Here is a 13,183-nt window from a genome sequence, read left to right on the forward strand (position 1 = left end):
CACCAAGCAACCCCAGTTATAAGATTTGTTGGGTTACCATCTAACCTAACAATTCTATTCTAGATATCTAGATATTTGTAGTGATTTGAATGAGAATAACTACCATAGGCTCATATATTTGAATGCTTAATCGCCCGAGTGGCAGTATTTGAAAGAATTAGAAAGATTAAGAGATATGCTGGGAAATGTGTCACTGGGGTGGGCTTTGAGGTTTCAAAAACCCATGCCAGACCTAGTCCCTCCCTCTTTGCCTACAGATCACGATGTAGCTCTCAGCTACTACTTCAGCACCTGCCTGAATGTCACCATGCTCCTTGCCATGATGATAATGTGCTTAACCTCTAAAACTCCAAGCAAGCACCAAATTAAATGCTTTCTTTCATAAGAATTGTCTTTGTCATGGTGTCTCTTCACAGCAATAGAACAGTGACAAAGACAATATTTACCCAAGAGAAATGAATAATGCAAAATATGATCACATAGCACTTGTCAATAAAAAAAGAATAGTAATTATATACTCTATATGTGGGCAAATCTTTTAAACATGATCAGTTAAAAAAAAGTCACACACACACACACACACACACACACACACACACACACACACACACACACGTCCAGAACAGGCAAGTCCATAGATTCAGAAAATAGATCCATAGTTGCCTGGGACTAAAAGGAGAGAGGCAAACAAGAATAACTGCTTATGGTAAAAGATTTCCCTTTGGGATAAAATAAAAGAAAACATGTTCTAAAATTAGACTGTAGTGTTGGATGCACAACTCTATAAATACATTAATATCACTAACTTGAATGGGTTTTACTCTAATGAACTGAAGTTACATGAAAATTATATTTCCAAGCCAGGCATGGTGGTACACACTTAGTCCTAGCACTTCGGGAGGCAGAGGAGGTTGATCTCTAAGTTTGAAATCCTCTTGATCTACAGAGTGAGTTCCAGGACAGACAGGACTACACAGAAACCCTATCTTGAAAAACAAAAACAAAATTATATTCCAATAAAACTGCTTTTTTAAAAAAGTCAATAATGCATACAAGTGGCCCATGCAAGACTTGCGCACACATATGCAATCTCAGAGGTAAACCCCACAGCAGGAGACAGGCTGGTAAACTGACTTTCTTCCTGGTCGAGAGGAAGACACCATTTACAGAGTCTTATGTGCCCCCAGACCCCTGAGAATAAAAGATATGAAAGGAACTCATGCCAGCACCTTACAGGGTGAACTGAAAGATAGGGTAAAGATTCAAATTTCAGTATGAGGCTGAATAAGGAGAAGATTCTAGATTTACTTCAATAGAATTACCGTGTGGATGTTTACATTAAAGAGAGAGAGAGAGAGAGATGCTGGGTGCTTGCGTGACAGTTCAGTGGTTAAGATCACTTGCTGATCTTGCAAAGGACACCCAGGTAGTGTTCCCCATTGCCCACATGGGGCTCATAATCATTCCTAACTCCTGTTCCAGGTGGGTCCAAAATCCTCTTCTGGCCTCTGCAGGTACCAGGCATGCACATGGGGCACACACATAAAAGCTTACACATAAAATACAAATAAATAAATCTTTTTAAAAAAATAACATTGTGGCAATAGGAACTGCCCAGAAAAGATAAACTTCCTCCCATAGGTGTGTGAGTCCCAGGTCTTGAAGCATGCCAACAACTTGGGGCCTACCTCTGGGGACTGCTGTACAATGCAAAAGTCCCAGCATGCCACCTTTGATTTTCTATCCTAGGTCTGAGAACTTATGTCCAGATTCATTTCAGTCCCTGAGGACAGAGGGAAAAGATGATTCATAGGCGTGCTGTGGGATGAGCCACAGAGAGCGGTGAAACCTGCCTCTTGTTCCTTGCCCAGGGACAGTTGTGGCTCCATGCAGCCAACATGAGCCAAGAAGTCCCATGACCCAGATAGTTACAGCTGAGATGCTCTTCTACCCCGGCCAAGGTAGTGTCGCAGTGTATTAGTAGTTAATATGCATCTGAGCAGAAGGTTGGAACCATCATCCCTGATGATCAACTAGGCATACATCAGTATCTCTGCACCTGCCTGTGCAGTCCCCTTCCCTAAAGAGTAGCCTCCCCAGTCATTCTGAGTGGTTTTGCAGAGCAAGCTTGGGCAGCTGAACCCTAGGTAAGGTATAAAGTTAGACTTTGCTATTCTAAAGGTAAAAACTTCCTACCTTTTATCTCAATCCTTCATCTTCCTCTCCTTTTTCTCCTGTCTAGGGTTAAGGCAAAGCCAAGAAAGGCAAGGAAAACTCAAGTAAAATAATAAATAATATAAATGCCACAAAGCCACAGCTCAGTGTAGACTTTGGGGAAAAATTCCTTGGGGCCCTAGGAAAACAAGACCCAAGAGACAATGACCTAACCCTAACATTTACTGTGCGTTGTAGTGAGATACTCACTCTGTCACACTGTTGCACTGACCATGCCCATTGGAGGTGGGGACAGGTACATTCGTGACCTGGGGGAACTAGGTCTGAGGAGGGGACCCCAGGTGCTCTCTCTCTGGCTGGACAGAGACAGAGAGCATTTGGAAGCATCCTTGGGACAGAAACCTGCTGGCATTTATCTGTCTCTGTTGTAAGTTATTTCTCTCTGAATAAACATCTATTCAACCTATCTTTTTCCCCCGATCCTTATTATTCCACAATAGTGGGTTACTAAGATGAACCCTACTGGAGCCACAGGGTAGCCTCTGTTCTCCAGAACAATACTCTGGGCATAGAGCAAAGAAAAAAACAAAGGAAAACAGTGGGGAGGTAAAAAGTATGCACTGGCCAATCAGGAATGACCTGAGCATCAAAGGAAGGCTGAATATATGTGTGTGTGTGTGTGTGTGTGTGTGTGTGTGTGTGTGTGTGTCCTTAAAAATTAACAAACTAAAGGGTCTGGAGAGGTGGCTGAAGAGGTAGATTAGTGGTTGAGAGCTCTTCCAGAGGTCCTGAGTTCAATTCCCAGAACGCACATATTTGTTCACAACCATCTATAACTTGTAGTCTGACAGGTTCTAATGCCCTCTTCTAGTGTGCAAATGTACATGCAATAAAACACTCATATTCATAAAATATATAAATTAATAAATCTTTAAAAACCAAACAATGACAAAAATTATCAAACTGAGAGTCTCAAGGAAGAGGATGCCTCCATACTTATATAAATGCTTTCTTCTAAATACTAATTAATTCCAGAAGGAAAACAGTGACATTGGGGACACACTGAGATGCCTGTCCAAATGAGTTAAAGTTGGCATGTCAGAACAAAGAATAGAAGAGTCAGGCAGAGAGAGAATTTCACTTTGGTGATCCTATGTAACGTAGTTCAATCACAGACAATGCCAAACAAACCGAAATTGAAGGGCATTCTTCCAGTGATTTTCAAAGAGCTCACCATCATAAGAGACATATTATGGAAGTCATTCTTATTTCAAACTGACCAAGGTAAGGCGCTAGGATCCAGCATACCCCCCAAGGGCCTGAAAACTAAGCCCAGAAAAGGTAAGAGGGGTCTTCCCTGAAAGATACACCTGCCAGCATCCCTAGAAGCATACTCTCAAAGAGGTCAGAAGAAATGGTTTATTTCTATACTTGAAACAATCTCGTGGGTTTGAAATTGTTTCAAAAAAACAAACAAAATTTTAAATAACATAGTTGTGAAAAATAATTTAACAGAATCAGTGGAGTCCTCTGTGGAAGATTGAAACAGGAGGAGAGGGGAGTCTCTAGGCCCAACCCAACCCCTTAAGCACCCGCCCTCTGTGGAGGCCCTTCTTTGTCCCCTATAACATTGGCCTCAACTCACAAATCTGCACAGCCCCAACACCTCTGATCTTTTTTTTAATTGCTGCTTGGAACTCTGCTTCTGGCTATGAAAATCCAGAAACCACCCCTGACCGAAGTATGGCAGCCGCAAGAATATAAGAAGAAGATGGAATCCTAAAACCCAAGGATTTCATAGAAGTTGCATGTCTGCTTCCACCAATACAAATTCTTTTGGATCCTTGTCTCCTCACCAACCCTGCTGGAGTCCCTGAAGCTCCAAAACTGCACCCTTTCCTCCACAACCCTTCCAACCCTGGAAGAATACGGTTACAATAGGTGTTTCTGGCCCTAGACTTGGTAGGTAGGAGTGGACAGGTCGAGGTACAAATAGCTTTTTGGAAGAAACCAACAGGGCTGAAAGGAAAACCAGGACAAATTTTTGCTTCTTTCCTGTTTTGTTTTTGCTTTTTTTTTTTTTTTTTTTTTGATTGTTTGTTTGTTTGCTTGTTTGTTTTAATTAAGCTGGAATCTAAAGAGTAGAATGTAGACTTGCTGAGTGGAGCAGACAGACCTGCTTTTGCTGAGTTTAGGTGAAAATGAGAGAGAAGAGAGTGGGGGCAGGGAATTCTACAGCTTTGCACATTTCTCTCATTTTGCTTCTAAATCAGCCTCTCTGGCACTTTCTCTCTTCAATAAAACCAAATGCAAGCCATGTCCCCTAATCTCTCCAACAGCAGCTCACTGCTGAGAAAATAATCAGATGTAACTTCCAACATCACACACTTTCTTTTTCATTTATATGCAAATAGTGACCTTTCACCAGGCTGTCTCAAAGAAGTGTTTCCTTAAAAATGCAAATAGCATGTTGCAGGCAGTTACTATGGCTGAGTCTTTCTTATATTATTATCATTATTTCTTTTAACCTTACCAATGCTGCAAAACAACAGCTAAGCTGCTCTGCAGTAATAATGGCTTTTCAAACCAAATCACAGGACTGGCTCTTCAGGCGGCCTGTCACTGGGAGGCTGCCAGCAGAGAAGGATGTCCAACCCAGGCAGCAGTGTCCCAAATAGACAATGTCACACTGTTTTTACCCATCAGTGACTATGATAGTGGCACTGCCACTTGGCCAGGTCTCCAGCCCCAACAAAGTGCCTAGACACCCATATGACTACTCTGACCCACTCAGTCCCAAGTAGAGCTCACTCAGCTCTTGGAGCCTCAAAGTCACCATATAAAAACCCCACCTACAAAGTAAAGGTGGAGATTCTAGAAAGTGGCTCCCCAAAAGTCAATTAGGACATCAGGAAATGTGTTAAAGAAGAAGCTAGGGGAAGAAACAAGCACAATCATCTTGTTCAGAGGCACTTCAGGATCATTCCTGATTAATACCTTGATCAGGCCAGGCCATGGGCTGTGGACACCAAGTAAAATGTCTGCACTTTCCCTTGAAGAATTGGTTAGGTTAGGAAAGCAGGTGGGTAGATGGCCAGGCTGATAGCTGACCCTCACTGAGTCATGACCAGAAACACCTTTTCAAACCAAGCAAAAGTGGACTTGTGTGGACTCTGAGGCCCTGTTCTTCTCTGCAGGACAGAGAGGTCTGTTGAGTTCAGAACTCTACGTGCTAGTCTGGGAATTCCTCAGAGGGATATCCTGGCTCTAAGACCAATTGGGCAGCTATATCTAGACTGGCATTCTTGCCCATGAATACTAAAAACTCTCCTGGTCAAGCAGTCTAGCTCAGAAAAGAGCAGGCTTTATCTATCTCTTCCTTGCCTTGAAGACCTAGAAGGTGACAGTTTTAAAAATAACCCCCATTTTCTTCCTTCCATCCCAGTTCCTCTAATTTTAAGATTTCTATTCAAATTCAAATTTGGCTAAAGAAATGCAAGCCCAGGCAACTACATCCTGCCCACAGCCTTACCATCTCACCTAAGGTAACATCTCTACTCAGCAACAGCCCACTGCAAAATTTTAGGCTTAGTGTTGGAAAGTGGCTACTAATTTTCTAAACCGGATACACAGTGCTCAGTACAGATGCCAGCAGCAAGTTTTGGAGAAAACACAAATATGCCAAACCTTCCATAAGCCTTGTCTCTTGAGTAACTGGCAGGCAAAGAGGATGTCCAGCATGGGGTTTAACAATGAGTCTCGAGGTCCCCAAATCATAGCCCTCAGCACTGACAGCTCCTAAAACCTTCAGGGGTTCTATTGGAAAAGTTGAGTTCTAATTCTTGATCAACACCAATTTGGGTTGATACCCATTCTACACAGTTCTAAATACCACCAGGTTGGGGCCAGGCACACAAACTACCTGGCAGCAACTCAGACCACATAGTACCCCACATTCCTCCTACTCACACCTGGGTCATACCACATGATTCCCACCTTGCCCAGCCATCTTGCACAATGACCCTGGTAGTCTCTGCATATTCACACCAACCCTCCAAAAACCTGTTTATTGCACTCTCCTGGAACAGGCAATGTTCCCCAGGCCAGTCCCAAATGGACCACCTCTTCCCTGGATACATCTATACAAACCCCAAACCCAGCTCATCATTGCCTGTACACAAAATCCCATATTCTTGAAGATAAGGCAAGCTACTGACCAGAGGCTTTCAGAAGATCAGGGTGCCATAAGACCCCAACACTGTATCTGACTAACTCCTCTTTCTAAGGTGGCCTTAATATAGACCAAGCAGATGTTCTGGCTGAGCAGATTAAAATGTCTTCTGGGCCAGGCATGGTAATGCATGCCTTTAATCCCAGCACTCAGGAAGCAGAGGTAGACAGATTTCTGTGAGTTCAAGGTGTTTACATGGGGATTTCTAGAACAGCTAAGGCTACATAGAGAGACCATGTCTCACAAAACCAAAAATAAGGAGCTGGAGAGATGGTTCAGCAGTTAAGAGCATAGCTACTCTTCCAGAAGACTGGGATTCAATTCCCTTCATCCATATGGCAGCTCACAACTATCTGTAGCTCCAGGACTAGAGGATCTGATCCCTCTTCTGGACTCTACAGACTAGACATGCATTGGAACATAGACATCCAAGTAAGCAAAACATCCATCCATACACATAAAACATTTTTTAAAAAAATAGTAAAACAAATGTCTTCTGAGTTATATTCATTTATTTCTTATTAAAATAGCATTGAATTTTTTACTGAAAAAAGATGAAGCAATATATGAGGTTGTTCTTCTTACAAGAAATGCCCTTCCACTCCTAAAGGCATTAACTAAGAGGAAAAGGTAAGGTAAAACTGCTTTGGGTGGGTTCTAAGAACACTAGCTTGGTAGAGCCTGAAATCAAACATTTTAATTCAAGTGAAAATGCCTCTCACACAGTTTTGTTTGAGTTTTTAAGTGGTATTTGGGGAAATTTAGCATCTGAGAGAAGAAAAATATGCAAGAACCTAAAGTAACTATCACAGCACCTTCTACCTGGAACTCTGGAACCTGTTCTCAGCGGAGCAGCAGTCTGTGGGTCTTAAGAAAGCAGAAAGTCTGGGACATAGCAACAGCAACTACACTCTTTCTTTCAGAAAATCAGCATTTCCTTCTCTTTTTTGAAACAGTGTCTCATGTATCTTATACTCAAATTTACTACAAAGTCAAGGATGGCCATGGACTTCTGATCTTACTGTGTCGAATTCTCAAGTGCTGGGGTTACAAGTGTATACAACCATACCCAGTTATGCAATGCTGAGGATCAAACTTGGGCCTTCATACATGCTAGGCATTCTGATAATTGAGCTGCACACCTAGCCCTTCAGTCTCCTACCTCCCCACCCCCTAAGCTGGGCCACCAAACCCAAAACATTGTGCTTGCTAGGCAAGTGCTCTTCCACTGAGCTAAATCTTTCCCTTAAAAATCTCCTGTTGTCTCCTCAAAAAAGTGTTTTTCCTATAAGCTCAGACCACAAAATTCCAGTTAAAACTTTTTTTGTTTGTTTGTTTGTTTTTTTGAGACAGCATTCTCTGTGTTGCTTTGGAGCCTGTCCTGGCACTCACTCTGTAGATCGGCTGGACTCAAACTCACAGAGAATCTGCCTGCCTCTGCCTCCTAACTGCTGGGATTAAAGATGTTTGCCATCACCGTCCAGATACCAATGAATCTTTGATTACTTGTGAATAAGTTCAATGAAAAGCAGAAAGACAGTTCTAAGATAAGGATTCTAGCTAGAGGAAGAAGAAGGATCTGCTCAGGGTTCCACAGAGAAAAGCTAACAAACAATGGCTCTGCACTGGTTTTCTAGGGTTAGGATAGCTGAGTACAAGATACCTGAGTAATATACCAGTGCCCAGAGTGCCCAGTACTACCAGAAGCAGCCTCCTATACCCTCTCAACTCCTTATCTCATGCCACTCTGGGTCCAGTGCTGACCAAAGCGTTCTGGGTGCTTTTTGAACCTACCTCTACCTCCAGCCCTGGAAGTAGAGTTGCTCTATACTAAGCAACCTATTTTTTTCCAAAGCAGAGGTGCCCTTCCATGAGTTTATCCAGGAAGGCTCACTCCCTAACAATCTGCTTGCTTCTACTGAGCAGCTATTAGAGGACTAATAGCTTCCTGGCACTTTATCAGTCTGGAGGCACCTTGCCTATTGTGTTCACCAAGGGCTGGGCCATACAAACCAGCATTCCAAGCAGTCCAGCTATTCTGGGCCAGGCCATGCCAGATGCAGCCTGCTGAGTTCTGAGCCAGTGTTTCAACATTGCTGACACTGGCCCTCCTCTACCCCATGCCACATGCTCATACAACATCACCTTTCTATCATCTGCACATTTGATAACCAGGACTAAAGGAGGGTCGGGGTTCCAAATAGAGGCAGTGAGAGGTCCAGGCAGCACCAGGTCAACCCTGCAACTATCATGGTGCAAGTCAGTCAGCCACAACAGCCAAGCTTGTACTTCCATGCCAGCACACCTGACAGTTCTTCCTGACATCCCTGAACACACACAAGTGTTCAAGCAAACACAACACCATCACAGAAAACTTTGCAGTTCCAAAAGTGGGGAAGGTCTTGGAGCAGGCTTTCATCATGCAGCCCTTGAGAGTTTAAGACAATAGCACAATATCTGGGGGTTACCCCAAGGCCTATAAGCAATACCCTCAGTTGTTCTTCAGACAGAAGCAGTCCCCTGTCCTGGAGGAACTCCTAGGACTATATCTCTATCTCCAAAAAGAACATGGAAAGCACATTGATCCAGGATGAAAAGGCTTACATATTCTTGAATTCTTGAAGGCTATTACTGCTCAGCCTTATGGATCAACAAATCCCTTGACGTTCAGCACCACCACAATGCCTGTAAATCAGGTATCTTTCTTTTTGCACAAAAGAGTCCATGAAGCTGCATTTTTTTTTTTTTTTTTTTTTTAACCTGCCATCTTCTGCACAAGGAACACAACTTGGGAAGTGGTGGGGGTCATACCTCAACTGGCAGCACCGTCCCACTGGGTGACTAAGACTTGTAATCCTTGCTTTGCTCTTTTTGTTTATTGTTAGTTAACACAGTCATATGAACTAAGGTGATAATCACGCCCAAAGGCCAATAGGAAGGAGTCCTAGTGATAAGGAGCCTGGGGCCAGGGGGAGCCCTCCCATAGTTTGCCAGGTAAGGGCCCAACGCCCTATTCTGTTGGTCCCTCAGAGGAACTAGCACATCCCGTTAGTGCCAAGTAGATGCTCCCCTCCCCAGCTGGCCTCAACACCTTCCTGTTTTGTTCACTTGGCCCCTAGCCTCAGAGATATCCTCAAGACTAAGCTTTTTTTTTTTTTTTTTTAAGACATTGGGATAAAATTTATCCTTCCTCTCTCAAAGAACAATTAAAATAGTCACAATCATTATTGTTTTATATATTATTATTCTTTGAAGCTACACAGTCTGATGCCTCAAGGCCAAGACACATGTAATCCTCAAGCCACTTCTCAAAAGGTTTATTTCAGAATTAAAACCAACTTACCAGACAATGATGTCCACTGATTGAAAGCGATGTTGAGACAAGAAAGCTTCTGTGACTCAAAAGCCGGCAATAAACAGCCACAGCACTGACATATAAACTTCCCTAGCTGTTTCAGATTCATAAACAATATAAATCTCATGAACAGAGCCAAGTCCATGCTTCCAGAGCCACTTTTGTATAATGCCATCACACTGTTTTCAAAGACCAAACTGACTTCCTATTTTTAAAATATGAAAATCTGGTTCCACTGGCACCACAAACAAACATACACCCAAACGAGCAAACACATACAAGGAGGGACTGAAGAAAGTAACACTAAATGCTACCCATGGATCCCACGGACTCATGTACCCTGGGTATTGCTCCTGAAGTTTGGAAGCCCTAGCGACAGGAAGACAAAATGTTCCCTGGATCGTCTCCCACCAGGGTACCTGGGATGTGTGTCCCACAAGAAACGGCTTGGCTCAAGACCCTGCTTCAGATAGATCTGCTTATAGGGTCAGCATCCTTCCTGGACCAGGAAGCTTCTGGGTCCCATGGCCCAGGCACATCTGTGTTCCTTTTCCATAAATGCAGATAAAGTTTCTTGTCTTGATCCACAGCGTCCTCCTCCCCTAATGTCTTCTTTTCTGTCTGACATACAACATATCCATGAGAATCTCAGAAATGCAGGGAGGACAGAGAAAGAGGAGGAACACAGAGGCCTGGCAGACCGGGAGAAGAAAGCCCTGTCATCGGAACAGTTTAAAAAGACATCCCCCAACCTTTTTCTGCAAAAGAGAGCCTTCTTGAGAAATCCTCTCTGTTCTAGCCCTCCGCATCTCTGTCCAAGGGGAAAAGCTAAGCCCTGAGTATCTGCCTTTGTCAGCGAAAAAACATAACATTGACTTACCTTTCCCCCACAGCTATTGTCTGTCCTCTTTCAAAATGACATCACGGAAAGCAATCATGAAATTTACATGGGGGGTGTGGGGGAGGACGGGGGAGGAAGGCAGCTGCCTCCCTCACCGCAGTCACGTGTGGGGAAGCCTGTGTGTGGGTTTCAGTGCATCTTCTCCCCTCAGTGTGCGAACTCCCTAAGCCAGCTAAAGGCGATGTCTCATTTACTTAATGACCGCTCTCATTAGCAGCGGTGGCACGGGGACTAGCGGAGGAAGCGCCATTAAAATACGCTACCCATGAACCCTTGGGGCTCCAATATGTCTGTTTACTCTCTGAGTTGAAATAAATTTTCAGTGTAACATCAGAAAGATGGATCTGGTTAATTGAGGTGAGAGAGGTGCTCCAAATCAGTAGATTTCCTGTACACTGTTCTGAGCCTCATCAATAGAAGGTGCTCATATCTGCCTAAATAGATCTCTAATCAATATAGAGCAAGGATAGGTTTTCTCAAATACAAAACACACAAAGATCAACAAGCATTATGCCAACCATGTTCACTCCCCTCTTCTTTCTCTGCCAGTGGTTCAGTCCAATAATTCCTAATAGCCGCGACCGGAGCTGACAGATGCCCTGGGTTATGGCTCTGGCGAAAGTGCTTTACAATATTTATTGGTGGTTAAGAATATAACCTCCCATCAAAAAAAAAAACTGTTTGCAGAATTTATTTCTCAAATAAAGCTGAAAATGTTACAAGGGCTCATCTGCATGTAAAGTACTAGGAAGTTAAGTGGATTTTTTTCATGAATGATATCTAAGGCCAAAAGACTTAAAACAGTAAAGTATACTAACAATGAACAGAACAGAAAATATATTTTTCTGTTACACTACTCTTTATTTAATGCTTTAAATTCTAAAAAGATCTCTACCAAGAAGTACTAAGAAACCCCCAAGCACTGTTATCCTAACCTGAAAACATAAATTCACCATCTGCAAGGAGCTATCCTAAAATCACAAGAGAAGGGCAGCCTCTGGAACACACACCCTAAGGAATACAACCTGCCTGTTGACCCTAACCTGCAGTTCTTGGTTTTCTCACATTCAGGGATAGGCAGCACAGGAACAACCTCAAGAGACATCCAGGGTGTACTTGTTTACATTTTCCCCCAAAACTTTTCCTCACACTGACAAATCAGAATCACAGTATTTGGAAATTCCATAGAGACACAAGAATAAAACCTAATGTTTGTGTGTCTAAGAAAGACACCACCAACAACAAGAAAACAGAAAATGCAGAGCTCAGAAGTTATTTCAGATTTTAGAAGAAAACAAATATTGTTTCCTGGCAAGTTATTCAGGAACACAATGTCCTGCTTGACTATCATAGATGAGCTTGGGCCACCAAAGTATGAATATTACAGCAAGAATATTAGCTTTCTCATAGAGAGTAAGTTGTAAGGATCGTAGGGAGTGTTATGAGAAATATCTCTTTTGTGAACAATTATTTTTAACATGTAGTTCATTCTCTATATATTATATATAAACCAGAAAGCTTCATTCCAAAAATCAAGTAAGTATGTTATTTCTTATTCATGCAAATAAAATACAAAATACATACAGGATATTTATTTAGATAAAGCAAAAAGGAAATAAATACAAGCCTGCAGTGGTCCAAACAAGATGAAATATTTATTAGCCCAGGAGAACATTTGAGACTCCTACCGTGATTGCTCACCATTTTCCTATTCTTTCATGAACTCATATCCATTAGCATAAAGGACACATTCAGCTGAGGCTCTGAAAAGCCACCTCTATATCTCCTCTGAACAAGCTGTCAGTGCTGGATATTTTACATCCCAAACCTTTGGCATTCAGAAATTCTATTAAAGTCTTATCGGCAGAATGCAGACTCAGGGTGGAATAGAAGAGGAGGCTCATGTTGAATTAACCTTACTATCCAGCAGTATTGAAGACTCCTGGAAAGCCATTTAATTCAGATATGTGATAGCCAAACTACCCAAAAATAACATGAAACAGAAAACAACAGGGAGAAGTCAATATGTGCAACAACAACAAAATCTTTGTGGGGCATCATTATTTTCTGAGGGAATGGAAAGTGTTTTTGCACAAACCTCAGCTTATTGGCATCTCTTATTCCTTTGAACAGCTGGGCTTCAAAAGTTTAAGCTCAGTGGACTAGAATATGTACAGACCCTGCCTGAGGCTGCACTTTGAATACGCAAGGAAATCGCAAATCAGTAGCCAGTCAGAGCCCAGGGCTGGCAGCCCAACTGATAAGCTAGAGTTGTAGAGGTTTTCAGGTTGTTTGAGAAGTAAAGTTTCAAGATCTTTGTCTGACAGTGTTGGGAGAACAAGGTGTGTGTTGGGGGAGGGAGGTCCTAGAAAAGAAGCAGAGTGGAGAATTTCGCCAATAAGTCTTGGGTTGGGTTACCTCCCTTCAGCCCTGAAATAAACTGGTGAAAGTGGAGGGAGTACTGCAGACTGATCAACCCTCCTGGACAGCCGCCATACTTATTTCCCCCCGCGCCTTTGTT

This window comes from Phodopus roborovskii, unplaced genomic scaffold (assembly GCF_943737965.1).
Source record: "Phodopus roborovskii unplaced genomic scaffold, PHOROB, whole genome shotgun sequence".
NCBI lineage: Eukaryota > Metazoa > Chordata > Mammalia > Rodentia > Cricetidae > Phodopus > Phodopus roborovskii.